Source organism: Gopherus flavomarginatus, chromosome 11, assembly GCF_025201925.1.
Source record: "Gopherus flavomarginatus isolate rGopFla2 chromosome 11, rGopFla2.mat.asm, whole genome shotgun sequence".
NCBI classification, from domain to species: Eukaryota; Metazoa; Chordata; order Testudines; family Testudinidae; genus Gopherus; species Gopherus flavomarginatus.
In genome coordinates, this window is record NC_066627.1 from 19,472,508 (window position 1) to 19,494,961 (window position 22,454).

Genomic DNA, 22,454 nt, shown 5'->3' on the forward strand with positions numbered 1-22,454 from the left:
ATTAAAATAACATTTTAAAAAAAATTAACACTATTACAAATGTTGGAGGCAAAGCGGAGTTTGGGGGTGAAGGCTGACAGCTTGCAATTGCCCACATAATACCCTTGTGACCCCTTGAGGGGTCACGACCCCCAGTTTGAGGACTCTTGTTCTAGAACATGACAAATTCATGCAGCCCCATGAAGCTGACCAATTTTTTTAAAGCCGACACAAAAATAAAATAAAATAAAAGATTGTTGTTGTGCATTGCACAGGACTTCCAGTGCTTTCCATGCCATTCTTCATGCTGATATAACCTGTACTTCTATACCACGTGAATACCTAGCCTGATATTTCATGTCATAAATTCAGTGTCCATACAGAACAGTGTCTTTACGCTGCTATTAGTGGAGATCAAAAATCTGTTTGTTACAGAGATTGAGTTGTCTGCCAGTTTACAGCTCGGGTTGCATTCCTCTAGTGACCAGCAGAAGACATTAAAAAAAGAAACTTATGGCATTATTTGCTGATGGTGTATTAATCTTAAAATATATTGTTATGTTCTCTTTCAGGAGAGAGCCACTACCTATGGCCAGTGCAGACTAGGGCAATAAAACAGCTACAGAATTCATCCTACTAGGATTTGGGGATGTCCCTGAGCTGCAAATTCTTCTCTTTTTTCTTTTTTCAGTGATCTACATTGTGACCATGGTAGGGAACGTACTAATCATTACACTCATTGTAACTGATCAGCACCTGCACACCCCCATGTACTTCTTCCTGGGGAACTTGTCCTGCTTGGAAACCTGTTACACCTGCACCATCCTGCCCAGGCTGCTGGCCAGTCTCCTGACAAGAGATAGAACTATTTCTGTCCAGGACTACCTTACACAGTATTATTTGTTTGGTTTATCTGGAGCCACAGAAGATTATCTCTTAGCTGCAATGTCTTATGATCGGTATTTAGCAATATGCAAACCATTGTACTATGGAGCCCATATGAATGGCAGATTCTGTGTCCTGCTGGCAGCTGGGTCTTGGATAAATGGGTTTTTGCCTATTACCATAACAACATCTTTGATGTCACAGCTGCCTTTCTGTGGCCCTGGCAAGATTGATCACTTCTTTTGTGACTTCACCCCAGTGATAGACCTCTCCTGCAGCAACACCCGCCTGATAGAACTTTTGGGTGTTGTCCTGTCGGGTGTATGTTCACTGCCCCCATCTTTGCTAACTGTAACATCTTACATTTGTATCATCACCTCCATCCTGAGAATCTCTTCCACCACCGAGCAGCAAAAGGCCTTTTCCACCTGCTCCTCTCACCTCATTGTGGTTACAACTTTCTATGGGACCCTAATCATTGTTTATCTCCTCCCCAAAACTAAGATACTGCGAGACCTGAACAAAGTGTTCTCCGTCTTCTACACCATCCTGACACTCCTGGTCAATCCACTCATCTACAGCCTGAGGAACAAAGAGGTAAAAAAGGCTCTAAAAAAAGCAGGCAGTAAATTTACGGCTTTTGCAAGAATTTAGAGACAGTTAGGTCACTGTTTTAGCTGTCAATGAAATGGCAATAAACTGAGGAGATTTACTGAATGTGGGAAACAGATCTTTCTGTTTGGTGTTGTGCAGTTATTTCTTCAAAATAGCTAGTGATAACTTGTGGCAAAGAAGAATGGAGTTACTAACTAAATAATCAAGACTTCTCCAGGGTCAAAAAAAATGGGTGATATCCTGACCCTCCTGAAATGAATGGGAAAACTTCCTTTGACTTTAATGGAGCAGGGTTTCACCTAGTAAAATAACACACCTGTGATGCTGTACCCCATAATGCAACAGCATTCAAATGTAATTTACCCATTGTACCCACTTTATATAACAATTGTTATGCACAGTACAAATAGGCTTGGAAGCATTAGATTTTAATCTGTAAATATCAGTACATGTTGATTTCACTGTGCACACTCAAACTGATAAAAAAATATTTCCATAGAAAATTATAGAAAGCTATAGACCGGCAAGAAAGAAAAATGCAGCTTGAGAACATAGTAGAGTTTGATTTAAGGCTATTTACTTCGTGTGTTTTTCCATGTGCTGGAGACAATTTGTGTTTTAGCAATTATGAAGCTTTAACTTTTTCAGTCTCATTTTTTAGAGTCATTCAGTAATTATTGTCTGGTTTTGTTCAGCCTAAAACTCATCATGAATATGAAGTGAATTCACTGAGTAGTTTCAGCCCCAGATGTGTTTGGTTTTTTGTTTTTGTTTTCTCCAGTCTGGATTCAAAAAGGGACTTAGGCGCCATTCACAAAACAGCTGAAGAAGGAGGCGTTCTCTCTAACCTTTATCCTGTTGGTTACATCAGAGACTGAAAAAGTTAAAGCTTCATAACTGCTAAAACACAAATTGTTTCCAGCACATGGAAAAACACACAAAGTTTTGTTTGTATTTTGTTTGCAGCTCAGCAACTTATCAGATATCTTCACCCTTCATAATGCACATCTTTGATTGACTTCTCTCCCTGGCAGCTTCCTCTCCATTCCTAATTTAAAAAATATTGCTCTAGATTTTGTTTTAAAAATTCTTAAAATAGCAGTTTGATTCCCCTCTGTTTATGGGAGGGGCTCTTCTGTTGGTAATTGCTTTCTCCACAGATTTTTAAACCTCTCATCTCCAGCATCTTCTCATCCAGGCAGTAGGACATGACAACCTGCAACCTCGTGTCACCCATTCTCCCCTTTTACTTGGCTCTGCATTTCAGTGACAATTACTGAAGAAGAGTTTGAGTTCAGCTCTCTCCTTTCCCAGCATAACCCACTATAACCAAGGAACTCAAACTTTTCTTCAGTAATTGTCATTGAACTGCATAGTCGACTCTATGATGAAAACAAGATATTCTACTGTATGGCTGGAGGAGAGTAGGAAACAGAGTGAGCTGCTTGGGAACTGTCCATCACAATACTTTTTCAACAGAAAATGCACTTCTGTCTGAATCAACGTTTTCCACAGGAATTCCAGGCAAACATTTTCAGGGTTTTTTTCCTGAGGAAGAATTGGAATGAAATATTTTGTTCTGGATCAGGAGGATTTAAAATGAAAATGTCAGTTTGTCAAGCCCAGACAAAGCATTTTATTTCAGAGCTGTTTGCCATCAACAGGCAGCCAACTGAGCTGCCAAGATAATTCATGGGAACTCTAGTTTATATGCCTTGCTCCTTTGTTCTTCTCTGTGGGCTGGACTACATCTCCCATGATGCAATGAGGACTGCCTTCTGGTTGAACCATTAAAAAATACAGATTCCAAGGCCAGAAGGGACCACTGTGGTCATCTAATCTGGCCTCCTGCATAATGCAGGCCATAAAACTTCCCCCAAGTAATTCCTATTTGAATTAAAGCAGATCTTTTAACAAAAATCCCAGTCTTGATTTTAAAATGTCAGTGACGGAATATCCACCACAACCCTTGACAAATTGTTCCAATGGTGGTTTACCCTCACTGTTAAAAATGTACACCTTATTTCCAGTCTGAATTTCTTCAGCTTAAGTTTTCAGTCACTGGATCTTGTTAGCCATTTCTCTACTAGATTGAAGAGCCCGTACTGATGGGTTCCTCCCCAGGGTGCCACTTGGAACTGGGGTACCACTAAGCCCTCCGGATTCAGCAGCCTGGGCTCCCTTTCCACTGTATTGCTGTGACAGGCTCTCAAGCCCCCTCAAGCACACATACAGATAGGGACACACCCAACTGCAGCTACACACAGATGCTGAAATCAGCTCTGCATGGGAAGGCTCAGCTAAGGCACCTCCCAACTCCTAAGGCACACACCCTGCTCTGGGGTGTAAACCCAACATTATATCATCTTGCACTGCACAGAGAACTGTACAGCATAAACTCATGAAATTCACCCCCTCCCTCACTGTGGAGGAAGATATGCAACAACTTTATGCCCCCGGTTACGATTTCCACACACTGGTTTTAGACAAACCAGAACCAATTTTATTAGCTACAAAGGGATAAATTTTAAGTGATTATAAGTGATAGCAAACAGATCAAAGCAGGTTACCTTAGTAAATAAACAAAACCGCAAACTGATCTTAACACACTAGATAGGTAGGATATAAAATAGCAAATTCTGAGTGATAAACAGGCTGACAGACTCTTAAGGCACAAGCTGACTTGGTTTTGCAGCTTGGGTTTCCCAGGTTTTCAGACACAGGCTAGCAATCCCTTAGCCTGGGCCCATCACTTCCCTCCTGGTCAGTCTTCATTCCTCAGGTGTTTCCAGGTGTGGTGTTGTAGGGAGAGTGAGGTACCATCATGATGTCATTTCTCCCCTTTTATATCTTCTTCCCACTTTCTGGAAAGCTCTTTCTCTGTGACCTGGGTCAAACAGTCCCCATTGTGTAGTGCTGCCTCTGAGAGGTTTCTATTGTACACAGTTCTTGAGGTAATCCTTGTGCTTCTGTGCTTTTCTTAATCCATTAACATTGTTTGGCCTTTTTACTGTTGTACCTGAAAGTCTGTTTGTGAGTGTTTTCAACCTGACAATGTTTCAGTAACACATACATAGCCAAACTTCGTATATTCACATATGACGATAACACACACAATCCAATGAGATATTAATGTCTAGCAGATCAAGACTTTCATAATGATACCTCATAGGGCATACTTTGTGCAAAACATATCCGAATTATATGATGGTGGTGAATATTGGGGTGCCAGGGTGTAATACCCATTATTGGGATATTTGGGATATTGGGATATCTGGACACAGGATTCCAGCAGTGGACACACTAGTTCCAACTACAGAGGTCAAATAACCTCTCTACGCCTAGTCGAGATTCCCCTATTTGTGCCTCCATTGCAGTAGATCAGATGAGATGTAATCAAGCCAGGGAGTCCAGCTCAGAAAGGAAAATGAGAGCATGAGGCACCCACACTACAATGCCCATGAGCCAAGGAGGAGACTGTTTAATGTCTAACTGCGTTTCAATTTGGTTCAAAAAAGCCACCCAAAATGGATCAATCTGAGAATGTTTATTATTGGGGGGAGAAAGGTAGAGACATTCCTGAGGAAGAAATCCTAGATCTTCCATCTCCCACTCCTTTGCCTTAACAGGAAGACCATCCATCATTCCCATGCACAGAGTTTCACATAATGAAATAGTTTTCCTTTACCCCCTTGCAGGAGAGCTCCTCTTCAAGCAGAGAAATGGCCAATGGGACAATTGTGGCCAAATTCGTCCTTATGGGACTTTCCAATTGCCCAGCCATTTGCTTCTCTCTTTTTGGTGCCTTTCTGTTGATGTACCTCATAACCCTCACTGGAACAACATCCTAGCCATAGGGACCAAGGCTAAGCTGCACAACCCGCTGGACTTCTTCCTCCACAACTTCTCCTTGTTAGACATCTGCTGCCCCCACTGCTACCATGCCCAAGATGCTGGAAAACCTCTTGTCAGAGAGCAACATAATTTCCTTCACTGGCTGCATGTTGCAGGTCAACTTCCTGGTGGCTGTAGCAGGGAGGGAGGTTTTCCTCCTGGCAGTGATGGCCTACAACTGGTACATGGCCGTGTGTAACCCTATGCGGTACATGGTCATTAGGAACAAGAGACTCTGTGTTCTGATGACGGACAGGAACGTGGGTCACCAGATTCCTCAGCTCCCTCCTGCACACAGTGCCTACCTTGCCCCTGCCTTTCTGCCACTCCAACAAAGTCAACCAATATTACTGTGACATTCCCCCATTGCTGGCTTCATCCTGCACTTCCATGTACCTCAGAGAGATGGTGGCCCTCGTCGTAGGGGGGATATTCAATGTGGGCACCTTTCTGGTCACCCTGCTCTCCTACATCCAAACCCTCTGGACCATCCAGTCAGCCAAGGGCAAACACAAGGCCTTCTCCACTTGCACCTTGCACCTCATGGTAGTACATCAGTTCTACAGCATCACTGGATCAGGACAGGCTGGTGGCCATGCTGTATGGAGTCTTCACCCCCATGCTGACCCCCATTACCTACAGCGTGCAGAACATGGAAGTAAAAGAGGTTTTGAGGAGAGTGATGGGTCGTAAATGTCAGGAAATAGGCATTTTGGGCACCCCTTTGCAGACTCTGTGGTGACCTTCACTGGGGCACTGGTCAGCCTGGGAATGAGATTTTCAGAGCCACCAAAGGCATTTAGATGTGCATTTCCCATCAAATGCGATGGAAATTTTGCCTCCAAATCCCTTGGGTAACTTTGAAAATCTCAGCTTGGGAGTCCCAATTCCACTGATGTCACAGGACTAGATTCTGGACTTCTCATTCAGGGCCTGGTTCCCCACTGTGCTACTCCAGGTTTATGTCTATATGACTCCATTGAATATGGATGGAGTTACACAGCCCAAAGTGGAACAAAGCAGTGGTAATTCAGGCCCATTAGATAATGACTTACAGCTGTGATTTTCAAAGGAGTCTAGAGGAATTAGGTGACCAATCCCATAAAATTTTAGTAGGAATTGGATTTCTGACTCCCTTTGGCCCATTTGAAAATCCAAGCCTCACTAAACAAATGATCCCATAGATTTCAATTGCACTTGGAGAGCAAGGACCTCATCCTGCATTTTAACTTCAGTGGGGCACCAAGCATGGGGCAGAATTCCACCCTAGCAGAACAGCTGGTGGGATCTGCCACACTCCCTAGTCTGAATAAGGGTGGTCAGTTTGAGCCAAGTCCTTATTCCAGCAGAGCGTTGACTTTCATGAGTGTTGATTGAGTCAAACATCTTGTGATTAGTTCTCATTAGTTTTGAACCTTGATTAGTAAATTCACAGTAAATTCAAGCGTTTTTTTTTAATTAACAATATGTGAAAAGTCATGGCAACAATAGATCAGTCATTCTAATTTCCTACACATGTGTCATGGAAGTACTTTCGATTTAAATGGTGCCTTGGGTTAAGCGCTGTTAACAGGTTGAAGGTACTTTTGGTCAATAATGTCTATTGGACTTTTGGCATTCATGAGATAATATATGAGAACCTAATTCTCTACAACAGAGCTGGGCAAAAAATGTCCAACAAAAAAAATTGCATTGGAAAATTAGGGTTTAATCAATTTTTTGTTTTACTCTTTTATTTACAGAAATATTTCATTGAAATTGTTCCTTTTCCAGATTTCAACACCATTTTTTCTTCTGGGAAAAAAAACCTGAACATTTCTTGTTATTTCTGAAATTATTTGTTTCAAAACTGTGGGATTTTCTGCACTTCCTGTCTGTTTTCCAACTTGCAAATGTTACGTAAATTGAGCATGTAATTAGCATTTTTCACTTTTCCCACCTGGAAAATTTTGGAAAATGGTAAAGTGTGAGAGACAGGGTGACACAAAATCTTTCCCACATTTTCAACATTTCTCACACTGGAGTTTCCAGGTGGAATTTGTCAAATGGGAATTTTTCCTGTAAAAACTGTCATGAGAAAAAATCCTACTTTTCCAACGAACTGTAACAACCACAAGTGTAGAGCCTGGTGTACATTGCCCTGTGACATCAGTAGAGTGCCATTGATTTACACCAGTTGAAGATTTGGCCCACTATGCTTCATATCTGCTTGTCAATGAGATGTTTTTGCTTTAACACGAAGTCCAAAATTCTACCTGTTGACACACAACTTCAATATATTTGATCACTTAAACAAAATGACAAAAATAAAGAAAATGATGTGGCTTGTCTTCCTTTCAGTGTTTTAAATGGTGTTTATTTTGCAAATAATTGCATCTCTGCTGCGCCTTCCACTGAAAGTTCTCAGATCCATTTCTACAGACATTAGTGAATGAAACTTTCCAAGGCTCCTCTGATATGCACAATAGATCTGGTCAGAAAATGGGGATGGAATATTACTAAAGTGTTCATGAGTTCCACCCTCAGGCTGCTTTTCCTCCAAACTTCATTTGACTGCTATTTTCCAACCATCTCTATTACCCCTTAGGGTAATGTAAAGATGTGACTATGAAGAACATTCTACTCATGGATAATTAGCTGAGTCAGATAAACCAGTTTATTGGGGCTGGTCAAAACATTTCCATCAAAACTTCTTCCAAACAACTTGGAGTTTGATTAAATAACATTTGTCATGGAAAGTACATTCTTCCCTTGCAAATTATTGATTTTTCATCAGAAAATTGAAACCCCCAAACAAAAACAAAAATTGTAGAGGGTGGCAGTTTTTGTTTGAAAATGTTTCAGTTTTCAGCAGTTTTTGGCCAAAAATTGTTCCATTTTCAGCTGAAAGTTTTTAGATTTGTGATTGTTGAAAATTGAAAAATAATTGATTTGGTCATAAAGTCAAAATTTTCCCAAAACAAAAACATGTTCTGACCAGCTGTACAGACTGTTTGTCAAAACCTATGTGACATGGTAAGGAATGAGAGGGTGATACTGAGGCCTGGTCTACACTATGAGTGTATATTGAATTTAGCAGCATTAAACTGCATTAACCCTGCACTCATCCACACAGTGAAGCCCTTTATATTGATATAAAGGGCTCTTAATATCGATATCTGTACTCCTCCCTGACGAGGGGAGTACCACTGAAATCAGTATTGCCATTGCAAATTAGGGTTAGTGTGGCTGATTGGGGGAGGGATAGCTCAGTGGTTTGCACATTAGCCTGCTAAACCCAGGGTTGTGAGTTTAATCCTTGAGGAGGCCATCTAGGGCAAAAATCTATCTGGGGATTGGTCCTGCTCTGAGCAGGGGGTTGGACTAGATGGCCTCCTGAGGTCCCTTCCAACCCTGATATTCTATGGCTGCAATTTGACAGTATTGGCCTCCCGGAGCTATCCAATTGTGACCACTCTGGACAGCAGTCTGAACTCAGATGCACTGGCCAAGTAGACAGGAAAAGCCCTGTAAACCTTTGAATTATAATTTCCTATTTGCCCAGCATGGAGTGCCAATCAGCACAGCTGACCATACAGTCCCAGAATCAAAAAAGAGCTCCATCATGGACCGTACGGGAGATACTGAATCTGGTCTCTGTATGGGAAGATGAATCTATTCTATCAGAACTCTGTTCCAAAACACAAAATGCCAAAGCATTTGAAAAAATCTCCAAGGCTATGATGGACAGAGGCCACTACAGAGACTCAACACAGTGCTGCGTGAAAGTTAAGGAGCTGAGACAAGCATAAGAGAAAGTCAAAGAATCAAATGGACTCTCACAGAGGGAGAAAGGGGGGACTGAGGACTCTAGCTATCCCACAGTTCCTGCACTCTCTAAAAACTATTTGCATTCTTGGCTGAGCTCCCAATGCCTGAAGGGTCAAAAACATTGTCTCAGGTGGTTCAGGTTATATGCTGTCAGCCCCCCTCCCCTCCTTGAAAAAAAAGGGAAAAAAATCATTTCTCACCTATTTTCAATGTCACTATATGTCTACTGGATGCTGCTGGCAGATGCAGTGCTGCAGTGCTACACAGCAGCATCCCCTTGCCTTGCCTTCCTCATGGAAGATGGTACAATATGACTGGTATCTGTCATCATCATCCCATGAGTGCTCCTGGCTGGCCTTGGTGAGATCAGCTGGGGGAGCTTGGGCAAAAATTGGAATGACTCCCAGTCATTCCCTTCTTTAAGCTTTGTCTCCTGGAGATTCAGTCCTGCCTGGAATATCATGGCAGCTGAAGGCTGTGCTCTCCTCCCCCTCCCCTTTAATGTCTAATGGAGATTCAGTCCTGCCTGGAATATTATAGCAGCTAGAGGCTGCCTCCCTCCTGTTTTATCTCTGATTGCAGACTCAATAAAGTCAGTGTTGTTTCTTATTCGTGCATTCTTTATTACTTCATCACACAATGGGGGGATAACTGCCACGGTAGCCCAGGAGGGGTGGGGGAGGAGGGAAGCAACAGGTGGGTTTGTTGCAGGGGCACCCCCTAGAATGGCATGAAGCTCATCATTTCTGCAGGATGTCTGGGGCTCTGACCCAGAGCAGCTGTTTGCCTCTCTGGTTCTTTAGTAGACTTGCCTAATATTCTAGGCAGGACTGACTCTACCTTTAGAAAAAACTTAAAGAAGGGAATGACCTGGGGAGTCATTCCCATTTTTGTCTATGCGCCCTCGGCTGACCTCACCGAGGCCAGCCAGGAGTACCCATGACAGCAGCAGATGGTACAATATGACTGGTAACTGTCATTGCCAACTTGCAAAGCAGCAGACAGTACAATATGACTGGTAACTGTCTCTGCTAACTTGCAAAGGCAAGGGATGCTGCAGTACCGTGTCTGTCAGCAGCATTCAGTAGACATACGGTGACAGTGAAAAAAGTCTAAACGGGCTCCATGGTTGCCATGCTATGGCGTCTGCCAGGGCAATCCAGGGAAAAGGGCGTGAAATGATTGTCTGCTGTTGCTTTCACGGAGGGAGGATTGACCGATGACATTTACCCAGAATCACCCACGACACTGTTTTTGCCCCATCATGCACTGGGATCTCAACCCAGAATTCCAATGGGCAGGGGAGACTGCGGGAACTATGGGATAGCTACCCACAGTGCAACACTCCAGAATTTGACGCTAGCCTCAGTACATGGACACACATCGCTGAATTAATGTGCTTAGTGTGGCCGAGTACACTCAACTTTATGCAATCTGTTTCCAAATATCGGTTTCTGTAAAATTGGAATAATCCCATAGTGTAGACATACCGTGATTCTTCTGTATTTCCAAAGTCTCATAGATGATATTCAAGTATTTTCTTCTGTTGTTTCATCCCTTGCATGCAGAAGACTGAGATTTTTCAGAGGCCCCTGTAAGATTTGGATGATTCCCATCAGTTTTGAGAACTGGGCTTCCAAATTCCTAAAGCAACTTTGAGAATTTCAATCATTGTCTTCTCCACAAACTGAGGCAACAGTTAAAGTGATACCCCTCTTGTGTATAGAAAAGGCCATCTTCACCCAGGAATTTACACCCATTTAACTGAATCAGGACTTGTCTATATGGTGAGTTGTACTGGATTGGAAATTTCATCTGATTTATTTCAAGCAGCACAACCCCCAATTGTGTACACTCTTATTTTCTTTTAAGAGTAACTTCTTTGGGTTTATTTTAAGTCAATTAGGAACAAATTTGAGCTAAAAAAAATGGAAAGGGCTCAGAAAAGGGCTACGAGAATATTTCAAGGCCCAGAAAACCTGCCTTCCAGTGACAGATTTAAGAAGCTCCATCTGTTTAGTTTATCCAAGGGAAGATTAAGGGTAGAAGTGGTCCAGAATTGTTCTGCAAAACTTTTTTCCAGTCATAAAATGCCAACTCGTCAAAATCAAAACTTTTCACTGAAAATTATTCCAGTTCTGCTTATGTTTCTCACACAGAAACAAGAGCCTAGAGTAGCTAATCATGGGTGTTGGTGATGTTGCTTCAAGTTCTTACTATCAGGCTTTTTTTTTTTTTACTAGTGAGCATACTTAATTATTGGAACCATTTATCTAGCGATGTGGTGAATTCTCCATTGCTTGGAGTCTTTACATCAAGACTGATTTCTTGTCATTGCCCTGTGCTCTGCAGGAGGTCAGAGATGATTTATTAATGGGCCCTGCTTCCCTTACAATTTATGAATGAGCCATTCATGCCCTGCAATAAGTGTGTCCAAGCTGGAGTTTGCACCAGTCAGACTAAACCAGTTTAATGAAACTAAACCACTTTAATGAAAATGCTGCACGTCTGTGTGTAGAGAAGGCCTCAGTTTAAAGACAACTGAAGTTAAACCCAGAGATATTTCTATGTGTGGACAAGGCTTGGAAAACAGAGAGAACATACAAGTGCTTAAAAAACATTTAACGTCAATACAACTTTACAATACAACTTTCCAGTTCCCATGAGACGTAAAGCTGATTTAATGAGCCCATCTGAGTTACAGAGCTCTGAGCAATTCAAGGACTCTGTCCCCAAATGCCATGATTTCATGTATAAAGAGCATACTCTGCAAACTGCACCTGTGGTCATAACGAGATCCAGCATGTTAGACTTCTATCTTTCCCACAGGCAGTAGGTTTGGTAACAGTAACCTCCAATAGCTCTGGAATACGCTTTGGTTCTACTACCTGGAACTAGCTCTGATTTCAATCGGATCTGTTTGTTCAATGAAATTAGATCTCATTAAAAGATTGACTACTAGTATTCATTCCTGAATTGTTCTCTTCTTCGTTTATTTTTCTATTTTCGTGTAAATTAGGAGAGGAAACTGATGCCAATACCCTGAACACTGCCCGGGACTGATCGGGTAAGTGCATGCTATTTATATTCTATTGCACCTTGTGAGATGTGCCAGAAGGAAATTATGGCAAAAGAGACTATTCTGCAATTTTTGCCATTTTCCAAAGTGACCCTATAATTTTGGGTTCCTTGCATTTTGAATGCCCAACTTTACACAGGGGCAAAGCATAGTAACACCATTGCTTTCCTTGTAGAATCTGACTTGAGAATTGTCTAAGTGAGGAACCAACGAAAAATCTGAATCTATAGACAATTTACTAAATTATAATAGACTCTAATTCTGACCTTCATTTCACCAGGTGTACATGAGTATAACTTCATTCTTGGTTGCTGCAGTACCTTCCTCTCTGACCTCCCAGACAAGCACACTAACCCCCTAAACTCCTCTTTCTTTCGCATCACATTGGTCATGTAATCCCCCTATAAGTCCTTCCCTTGGCTTTCCAGCCAATATTATATCGTATTGAAGCTTTTTGTCACTGTCTTCAAAGCTCTACATAGTTCTGCCCCTCCCTCATGATCTTCTTTGTCTAGCCTCACCCACCCTCTGGCTGGATTCTCACCCGGTCACCTTCCTGCCACGTTCCATGCAGTCACCGATTCATAGTCCAGCCTCTCTGAGCTCTTCCAACCTGTCATAAACAGATAGCTAAGGGTTAATGTCTCTTTCACCTGAAGCACCTGACCAGAGGACCAATCAGGAAACCGGATTTTTTCAACTCTGGGTGGAGGGAAGTTTGTGTCTGAGTCTTTGTTTTCTGTCTGCCTGCTTTCTCTGAGCTTTGGAGAAGTAGTTTCTACTTTCTAGTCTTCTGTTTCTAAGTGTAAGGACAAAGAGATCAGATAGTAAGTTATATGGTTTCTTTTCTTTGGTATTTGCATGAATATAAGTGCTGGAGTGCTTTGATTTGTATTCTTTTTGAATAAGGCTGTTTATTCAATATTCTTTTAAGCAATCGACCCTGTATTTTTGTCACCTTAATACAGAGAGACCATTTGTATGTATTTTTCCTTTCTTTTTAATATAAAGCTTTCTTTTAAGACCTGTTGAAGTTTTCTTTACTGGGAAATTTCAGGGGAATTGAGTCTGTACTCACCAGGGAATTGGTGGGAGGAAGAATTCAGGGGGAGATCTGTGTGTTGGATTTGCTAGCCTGATTTTGCATTCCCTCTGGGGGAATAGGAAAGTGCTTTTGGTTTCCAGGACTGGGAACGGAGAGGGGGAGTCACTCTGTTTGGATTCACAGAGCTTGTGTCTGTGTATCTCTCCAGGAGCATCTGGAGTGGGGAAGGGAAAAAGGATTATTTCCCTTGGCTGTGAGACTCAAGGGATTTGGGTCTTGGGGTCCCCAGGGAAGGTTTTTCAGGGGGACCAGAGTGCCCCAAAACACTCTAAATTTTTGGGTGGTGGCAGCAGGTACCAGGTCCAAGCTGGTAACTAAGCTTGGAGGTTTTCATGCTAACCCCCATATTTTGGACGCTAAGGTCCAAATCTGGGACTAAGGTTATGACATGGTGTAGCAGCGGTTGGGATATAGACAGAATCCAGAAGCCAGTAGGAATATTATATTTTTCTTTTCTCTGCTAAGGGCTTTTTAGCAGAGAGAAACAGTTTGGTTTTAAAAGGGAACCAGAGAGAATTTTTTTTTTCTGCTCTCTCTCGCAGTTTGTGGCTTGCATGTTAAGCAAGAAGCCATTACCAGACTGTTAAGGGTCTTTTGTCATGCAATAGCCCTCCCATTAGGAGGCAAGTACCAGCACTATATGCATGCAAATAAAGTGGTTTTTCAGGTTTACTTAACATTGAAGATTAGCTAAAGGCACTGTTGCTAGGCAGACTTCAGGAGGCAACAGAGAACCTGCAGTTCTCAAGATAAACACCGGAGGGCACCCCAACACAAGAAAACCGGAACCATGACTTCTAAGGCAAAAATTGAGGCCGAAGTACAAGTCAGAGAAGCTGAACACAGGCGACAACTGGAAATAAAACAAACAGAGATGGAAATAAGAGAGAGAGAAAGAGAGGCAGCCTACCAAAGAGAACAGGCAGCCAAAGAGGCGGACCACCGCCGAGACATGGAAAAAACAACAAAAAGAAATGGAAAAAACAACAAAAAGAGAATGAAGAGAGGGAAAAACAGAGAAAACATGAACTGGAGTTGGCAAAAGCTGGGCTGCATGTGCCAGCCAACCCTAACAACCCGGCGCCAATTATTGCTCCACAGCACAGGAAATTTCCCACCTACAAGGCAGGTGATGACACCGAGGCCTTCTTGGAAAATTTTGAAAGAGCCTGTCTTGGGTACAGCATCCCCGAAGACCAGTACATGGTAGAATTAAGGTCACAGCTCAGTGGACCTTTAGCAGAGGTGGCAGCTAAAATGCCTAAGCAGCAAATGAATGACTATAAACTTTTTCAAACCAAGGCCAGATACCGAATGGGGATAACCCCAGATCATGCCCGTCGGCGCTTCAGAACCCAAAAGTGGAAATCAGAGGTGTCATTTCCCAAACACGCCTACTACATTGCAAAAAACTATGAGGCCTGGATAACAGGAAACAACGTTCAAACCTTGGAAGAACTGCACCTCCTCATACAAATGGAGCAGTTCTTGGATGGTGTTCCTGAAGACATCACACGGTACATACAAGATGGAAAACCCAAAGATCTCGCTGAGGCGGGGGAGATTGGAGCCAAATGGATGGAACTGGCAGAAAGCAAGAAAGCTACTGTCAAGGGGAACGATTACCCCAGGGGGCACACAGACCATAAACCCTACAACCGAGGACAGCCAAAGACCCCACATACCACCCAAGTAAAGCCACAGACACCCTACTCTTCCACCTCACCAGTCTCCAGTAACTCACCTCGGCCCAGTGACCCATCAGATGGAAGATGCTTTAAGTGTAATGAACTGGGACATATCAAGGCCAACTGTCCCAAGAACACCATGCGAGGGAAATTCATTACACCACCATCACACCAAAGATCCCCAGGCCCGGATGCCTCTCAAATACCCTTGGAGCGAAGGGAAAATTTGAGAATGGGCGGAAAGAAGGTTACTGCGTGGAGAGACACGGGGGCACAAGTGTCAGCTATCCACCAATCCTTCGTTGACCCCAAATTCATCAACCCAAAGGCCAAAGTTACAATTTACCCCTTCATGTCACAAGCTGTAGACTTGCCTACAGCTCAACTGCCTGTCCAGTACAAAGGCTGGTCAGGAATGTGGACTTTTGCAGTCTATGACAATTATCCTATCCCCATGCTACTGGGGGAAGACTTGGCCAACCAGGTGAGGCGGGCCAAGAGAGTGGGAATGGTTACACGTAGCCAAACCAGGCAAGCTTCCAGACCCATTCCTGTTCCTGAGCCGTCCACAGAGGCCCCGTCTGTGTTACCAGAGACCCAGACAGAGGTAGTGGACCCGGATTCCATGCTTACCACTGAAACAGCCACAGCATCTCCAGTCCCAGGCCCGGAACTGGAACAGCAACCAGCACCAGCAAGTGCAACCACATCTTCAAACTCAACGCCAGAGGGCGCCAGCGAGCCAGAACTGGCAGAAGCAAAAGACAGCCATACTCAAAAGGCTCAGCCAGAGCCTGAAATACCCTCAGGTGCACCAGCGGAGAGCGGTTCACCAGCAACGGAAACAACCCCATCACCTACATCACTTCCAGAGGGACCAAGCCCAAGTCCACAGTCTGAGGAAGAACTGGTGACCCCAGCCTCAAGGGAACAGTTCCAGACTGAGCAGGAAGCAGATGACAGCCTTCAGAAAGCTTGGGCGGCGGCACGGAGCACCCCACCGCCTCTCAGCTCTTCTAATCGATCCCGGTTTGTTATAGACCAAGGACTTTTATACAAGGAAATTCTTTCTGGTGGACACCGGGAAGAATGGCAGCCGCAAAAACAGTTGGTGGTTCCAACTAAGTACCGGGGAAGCTCTTAAGCTTAGCCCATGATCATCCCAGTGGCCATGCTGGGGTGAACAGAACCAAGGACCGGTTGGGGAAGTCCTTCCACTGGGAGGGGATGGGCAAGGACGTTGCCAAGTATGTCCGGTCTTGTGAGGTATGCCAAAGAGTGGGAAAGCCTCAAGACCAGGTCAAGGCCCCTCTCCAGCCACTCCCCATAATTGAGGTCCCATTTCAGCGAGTAGCTGTGGATATTCTGGGTCCTTTCCCAAAAAAGACGCCCAGAGGAAAGCAGTACGTACTGACTTTAGTGGACTTTGCTACCCGATGGCCGGAAGCAGTAGCTCTAGGCAACACCAGGGCTAACACTGTGTGCCTGGCCCTAACAGACATCTTTGCCAGGGTAGGTTGGCCCTCTGACATCCTTACAGATTCAGGGTTTAATTTCCTGGCAGGGACCATGGAAAAACTGTGGGAAACTCATGGGGTGAATCACTTGGTTGCCACCCCGTACCACCATCAAACCAATGGCCTGGTGGAAAGGTTCAATGGAACTTTGGGGGCCATGATACGAAAATTCATCAACGAATTCTCCAATAATTGGGACCTAGTATTGCAGCAGTTGCTGTTTGCCTACAGGGCTGTACCACATCCCAGTTTAGGGTTTTCACCATTTGAACTTGTGTATGGTCACGAGGTTAAGGGGCCATTACAGTTGGTGAAGCAGCAATGGGAGGGGTTTAGCCTTCTCCAGGAACTAACATTCTGGACTTTGTAAGCAACCTACAAAGCACCCTCCAACACTCTTTAGCCCTTGCTAGAGAGAACCTAAAGGATGCTCAGGAAGAGCAAAAGGCCTGGTATGACAGACATGCCAGAGAACGTTCTTTCAAGGTAGGAGACCAGGTTATGGTCTTGAAGGCGCAACAGGCCCATAAGATGGAAGCATCATGGGAAGGGCCATTCACGGTCCAAGAGCGCCTGGGAACTGTAAACTACCTCATAGCATTTCCCAATTCCTCACTAAAGCCTAAAGTGTACCATGTTAATTCTCTCAAGCCTTTCTATTCCAGAGACTTACAGGTTTGTCAGTTTACAGTCCAGGGAAATGATGCTGAGTGGCCTGACGGTGTCTACTACGACGGAAAAAAAGACGGTGGCGTGCAAGAGGTGAACCTCTCAACCACCCTGGAACGTCTGCAGCGGCGACAAATCAAGGAGCTGTGCACTAGCTTCGCCCCATTGTTCTCAGCCACCCCAGGACGGACTGAACGGGCATGCCACTCCATTGATACAGGTAATGATCACCCAATCAGAACCCCACCCTACCGGGTGTCTCCTCATGCCCAAGCTGCTATAGAACGGGAGATCCAGAACATGCTACAGATGGGTATAATCCGCTCATCTACCAGTGCATGGGCATCTCCAGTGGTTCTGGTACCCAAACCAGATGGGGAAATACGCTTTTGCGTGGACTACCGTAAGCTAAATGCGGTAACTCGTCCGGACAACTATCCAATGCCACGCACCGATGAGCTATTGGAGAAGTTGGGACGTGCCCAGTTCATCTCTACAATAGACTTAACCAAGGGGTACTGGCAAGTACCGCTAGATGAACCTGCCAAGGAGAGGTCAGCATTCGTCACCCATGCGGGGGTGTATGAATTTAACGTCCTTCCTTTCGGCCTTCGAAATGCACCCGCCACCTTCCAGAGGCTGGTAGATGGTCTACTAGCTGGACTGGGAGAATTTGCAGTTGCCTACCTCGATGATGTGGCCATTTTTTCAGACTCCTGGCCCGAACACCTACTACACCTGGAAAAGGTCTTTGAGCGCATCAGGCAGGCCGGACTAACTGTTAAGGCCAAAAAGTGTCAAATAGGCCAAAACAGAGTGACTTACCTGGGGCACCAGGTGGGTCGAGGAACCATAAACCCCCTACAGGCCAAGGTGGATGCTATCCAAAAGTGGCCTGTCCCACGGTCCAAGAAGCAGGTCCAATCCTTCTTAGGCTTGGCCGGATACTACAGGCGATTTGTACCACACTACAGCCAAATCGCTGCCCCACTGACCGACCTGACCAAAAAGACCCAGCCAAATGCAGTTAAGTGGACTGATGAGTGTCAAAAGGCCTTTACCCAACTAAAGGCAACGCTCATGTCTGACCCTGTGCTCAGGGCCCCGGACTTTGACAAGCCATTCCTAGTAACCACGGATGCATCTGAGCGTGGTATAGGAGCAGTGCTCATGCAGGAAGCAACAGATCACAACTTTCATCCTGTCGTGTTTCTCAGCAAGAAACTGTCTGAGAGGAAAAGTCACTGGTCAGTCAGAGAAAAGAAATGCTATGCCATTGTGTACGCCGTGGAAAAGCTACGCCCATATGTTTGGGGACGGCCGTTCCAACTACAAACTGACCATGCTGCACTAAAGTGGCTTCATACTGCCAAGGGGAACAACAAGAAACTTCTTCGTTGGAGTTTAGCTCTCCAAGATTTTGATTTTGAAATTCAGCACATCACAGGAGCTTCTAACAAAGTTGCTGATGCACTCTCCCGAGAGAGTTTCCCAGAATTCAGTAGTTAAAAAGTGTTCTTAAAATGTAGAAGTCTGTTAGTTATATACTTAGTGGTATATGTAAAGGTGCATGTGTTGTATTAATCTGTTTATTTTCAAGTTCTAGAAGGAAATCGCCGCCAGTGAGCTTCCCCACTGTCTGCAATTTGGGGGGCGTGTCATAAACAGATAGCTAAGGGTTAATGTCTCTTTCACCTGAAGCACCTGACCAGAGGACCAATCAGGAAACCGGATTTTTTCAACTCTGGGTGGAGGGAAGTTTGTGTCTGAGTCTTTGTTTTCTGTCTGCCTGCTTTCTCTGAGCTTTGGAGAAGTAGTTTTTACTTTCTACTCTTCTGTTTCTAAGTGTAAGGACAAAGAGATCAGATAGTAAGTTATATGGTTTCTTTTCTTTGGTATTTGCATGAATATAAGTGCTGGAGTGCTTTGATTTGTATTCTTTTTGAATAAGGCTGTTTATTCAATATTCTTTTAAGCAATCGACCCTGTATTTTTGTCACCTTAATACAGAGAGACCATTTGTATGTATTTTTCCTTTCTTTTTAATATAAAGCTTTCTTTTAAGACCTGTTGAAGTTTTCTTTACTGGGAAATTTCAGGGGAATTGAGTCTGTACTCACCAGGGAATTGGTGGGAGGAAGAACTCAGGGGGAGATCTGTGTGTTGGATTTGCTAGCCTGATTTTGCATTCCCTCTGGGGGAATAGGAAAGTGCTTTTGGTTTCCAGGACTGGGAACGGAGAGGGGGAGTCACTCTGTTTGGATTCACAGAGCTTGTGTCTGTGTATCTCTCCAGGAGCACCTGGAGGGGGGAAGGGAAAAAGGATTATTTCCCTTGGTTGTGAGACTCAAGGGATTTGGGTCTTGGGGTCCCCAGGGAAGGTTTTTCAGGGGGACCAGAGTGCCCCAAAACACTCTAAATTTTTGGGTGGTGGCAGCAGGTACCAGGTCCAAGCTGGTAACTAAGCTTGGAGGTTTTCATGCTAACCCCCATATTTTGGACGCTAAGGTCCAAATCTGGGACTAAGGTTATGACACAACCCTCTTCACATGCAAGTGCTTCTTTAACCCCCAGCTCTGCCTCTCTGTGTTCGCTGAATCTTGTAGCTATAGCTACATACATGAGTGAAAATTGTATGCATGTTGCCTCTGGTTATTCCCCTTCACCTCACCTCTGCCTACTTGCCTGTCCTTAATTTGGAAGTAACTCCAAGCAGGAATTGTCCTTCTGAGGTGTTTGGAGAGTGCCCAACACACTGTGCTTATCTGAACCTCTAGGCTCCTAATTACCTTTGAAAATCTGGCCTTTCAGTTCTTTGGAACATTTCACCCCCTCTCTAGACACCCGAGGAGAACACAAAATTCAAGTACAATTGTCTCTGATCCAGCTGTATTTTTTCTCAGATTTAGAATCCACATCATCCCTCCACCAGCATTGGATGCTACACCACGGTCACACCCAGACCAGATTTTTCACCAAGTGCCTTCTAATTGACAGGTAAGTGTTGATAAAAGCATAAGAATGGCCATACTGGCTCAGACAAATGGTCTATCTAGCCCAGTATCTTGTCTTCCGACAGTGGCCAATGCCAGATGCCCCAGAGGGAATGAACAGAACGGGTAATCATCAAGTGATCCGCTGCACATTGAGTGGATGTTGTCAGAGAACTATCCACAGTTACGCCAAGATCTCTTTCTTGAGTGGTAACAGCTAATTTAGAACTCCATCATTTTATATGTATAGTTGGGATTATGTTTTCCATTGTGCATGACTTCACATTTATCAATATTAAATTTCATCTGCCATTTTGTTGCCCAGTCACCTGATTTTGTGAGGTCCCTTTGTAACTCTTCACAGTCAGTTTTAGACTTAACTTGAGTAGTTTTGTGTTGTCTGAAAATGTTACCCCTTTTTCCAGATCGTTTATGTATATGTTGAGCAGCACTGGTCCCAGTACAGACCTCTTCGGGACATCACTATTTACCTCTCTGCATCTGAAAACTGACCATTTATTCCTACCCTTTGTTTCCTATCTTTTAACCAGCTACAGATCCATGGGAAGACCTTCCCTCTTCCCCCCTGGCAGCTTACTTTGTTTAAGAGTTACTTTCTGAAAATCTAAGTGCACTATATTCATTGGTGGCAGGTTTCAGATTGGTAACCATATTAGTCTGTATCAGCAAAAACAACGAGGAGCCTAAGGTGCCACAAGGACTCCTCATTGTTTATATTCACTGGATCACCCTTGTGCATGTGCCTGTTGGCGCCCTCAAAGAATTCTAGTAGATTGGTGAGGCATGATTTCCCTTTACAAAAACCATGTTGACTCTTCCCCAACAAATCGTGTTCATCTATGTTTCTGATAATTCTGTTATTTACTATAGTTTCAAACAATTTTCCCAGTATTGACATTAGGTTTACTGGCCTATCTTTGCCAGGATCGGCTCTGGAGCCTTTTTAAAAAATTAATAGCACATTAGCTATCCTCCAGTCATCTGGTACAAAATGATTTAAATGATAGTTTACATACCATAGTTAGTAGTTCTGCAATTTCACATTTGTGTTCCTTCAGAACTCTTGGGTGAATACCGTCCGGTCCTGGTCAACTTGTTACTGTTTAGTTTGTCAATTTGTTCCAAGACCTCCTTTAATAACACTTCAATCTGGGACATTTCCTCAGATTTATCACCTAAAAAGAATGGCTCAGGTTTCGGAATCTCCTTCACATCCTCAGCAGTGAAAACGGATGCAAAGAGCTCATTTAGTTTCTCTGCAATGGCCTTATCTTCCTTGAGTGTTCCTTTAGCATCTCGATCACCAGTGGCTCCACTGGTTGTTTAACAGACTTCCTGCATCTGATGTATTTAAAAAAAATTGCTGTTACTTTTTGAGTCTTTGGCTAGCTGTTCTTCAAATTCATTTTTGACCTTTCTAATTATATTTTAACACTTCATTTGCCAGAGTTTATGCTCCTTTCTATTTTCCTCAATAGGATTTAACTTCCACTTTTTAAAGGATGCCTTTTTGGCTCTCACTGCTTCTTTTATTTTGTTGTTTAGCTATGGTGGCACCTTTTTGGTCCTTTTAATATATTTTTTAATTTGGGATATACATTTAAATTGGGTTTATATTATGGTGTCTTTAAAAAGTTTATATGCACTTTTGGCACTATGCCTTTCAATTTCTGTTTAACTAACTTCCTCATTTTTGTGTAGTCTCCCTTTCTGAAGTTAAATAATCCCATGAGTGCAGGGGACTCTCGTGGTCCCTTCCAGTCCTATGATTCTATGATGGGCTGCAGTGGTGTTTTCCCCCTCCCCCACAGGGATGTTAAATGTAATTATGTTATAGTCATTATTACCAGGCGGTTCAGCTATATTCACCTCTTGGACCAGATCCTGTGATCCCTTTAGAACTAGGACTGTCAATTAATCGCAGTTAACTCACACGATTAACTCAAAAAAAAAGTAATGGCGATTAAAAAATTAATCGTGATGAATCGCAGTTTTAATCGCACTGTTAAACAATTGAATATCAATTGAAATTTGTTAAATATTTTGGATGTTTTTCTACATTTGCATGTATATTGTGTTCTGTGTTGTAAATGAAATCAAAGTAAACAAACTTGTTTCCCTTAGTGATTGGCTGAACGAGAAGTAGGACTGAGTAGACTTGTAGGCTCTGAAGTTTTACATTGTTTTGTTTTTGAGTAG

General features: G+C 43.5%; 1 pseudogene; it reads left to right on the forward strand.

Annotated features, from left to right (window-relative positions):
- Positions 1–537: 537 nt before the first annotated feature.
- On the forward strand, positions 538–1,518 carry LOC127030959 (olfactory receptor 6F1-like; annotated as a pseudogene).
- The last annotated feature ends 20,936 nt before the right edge of the window (positions 1,519–22,454 follow it).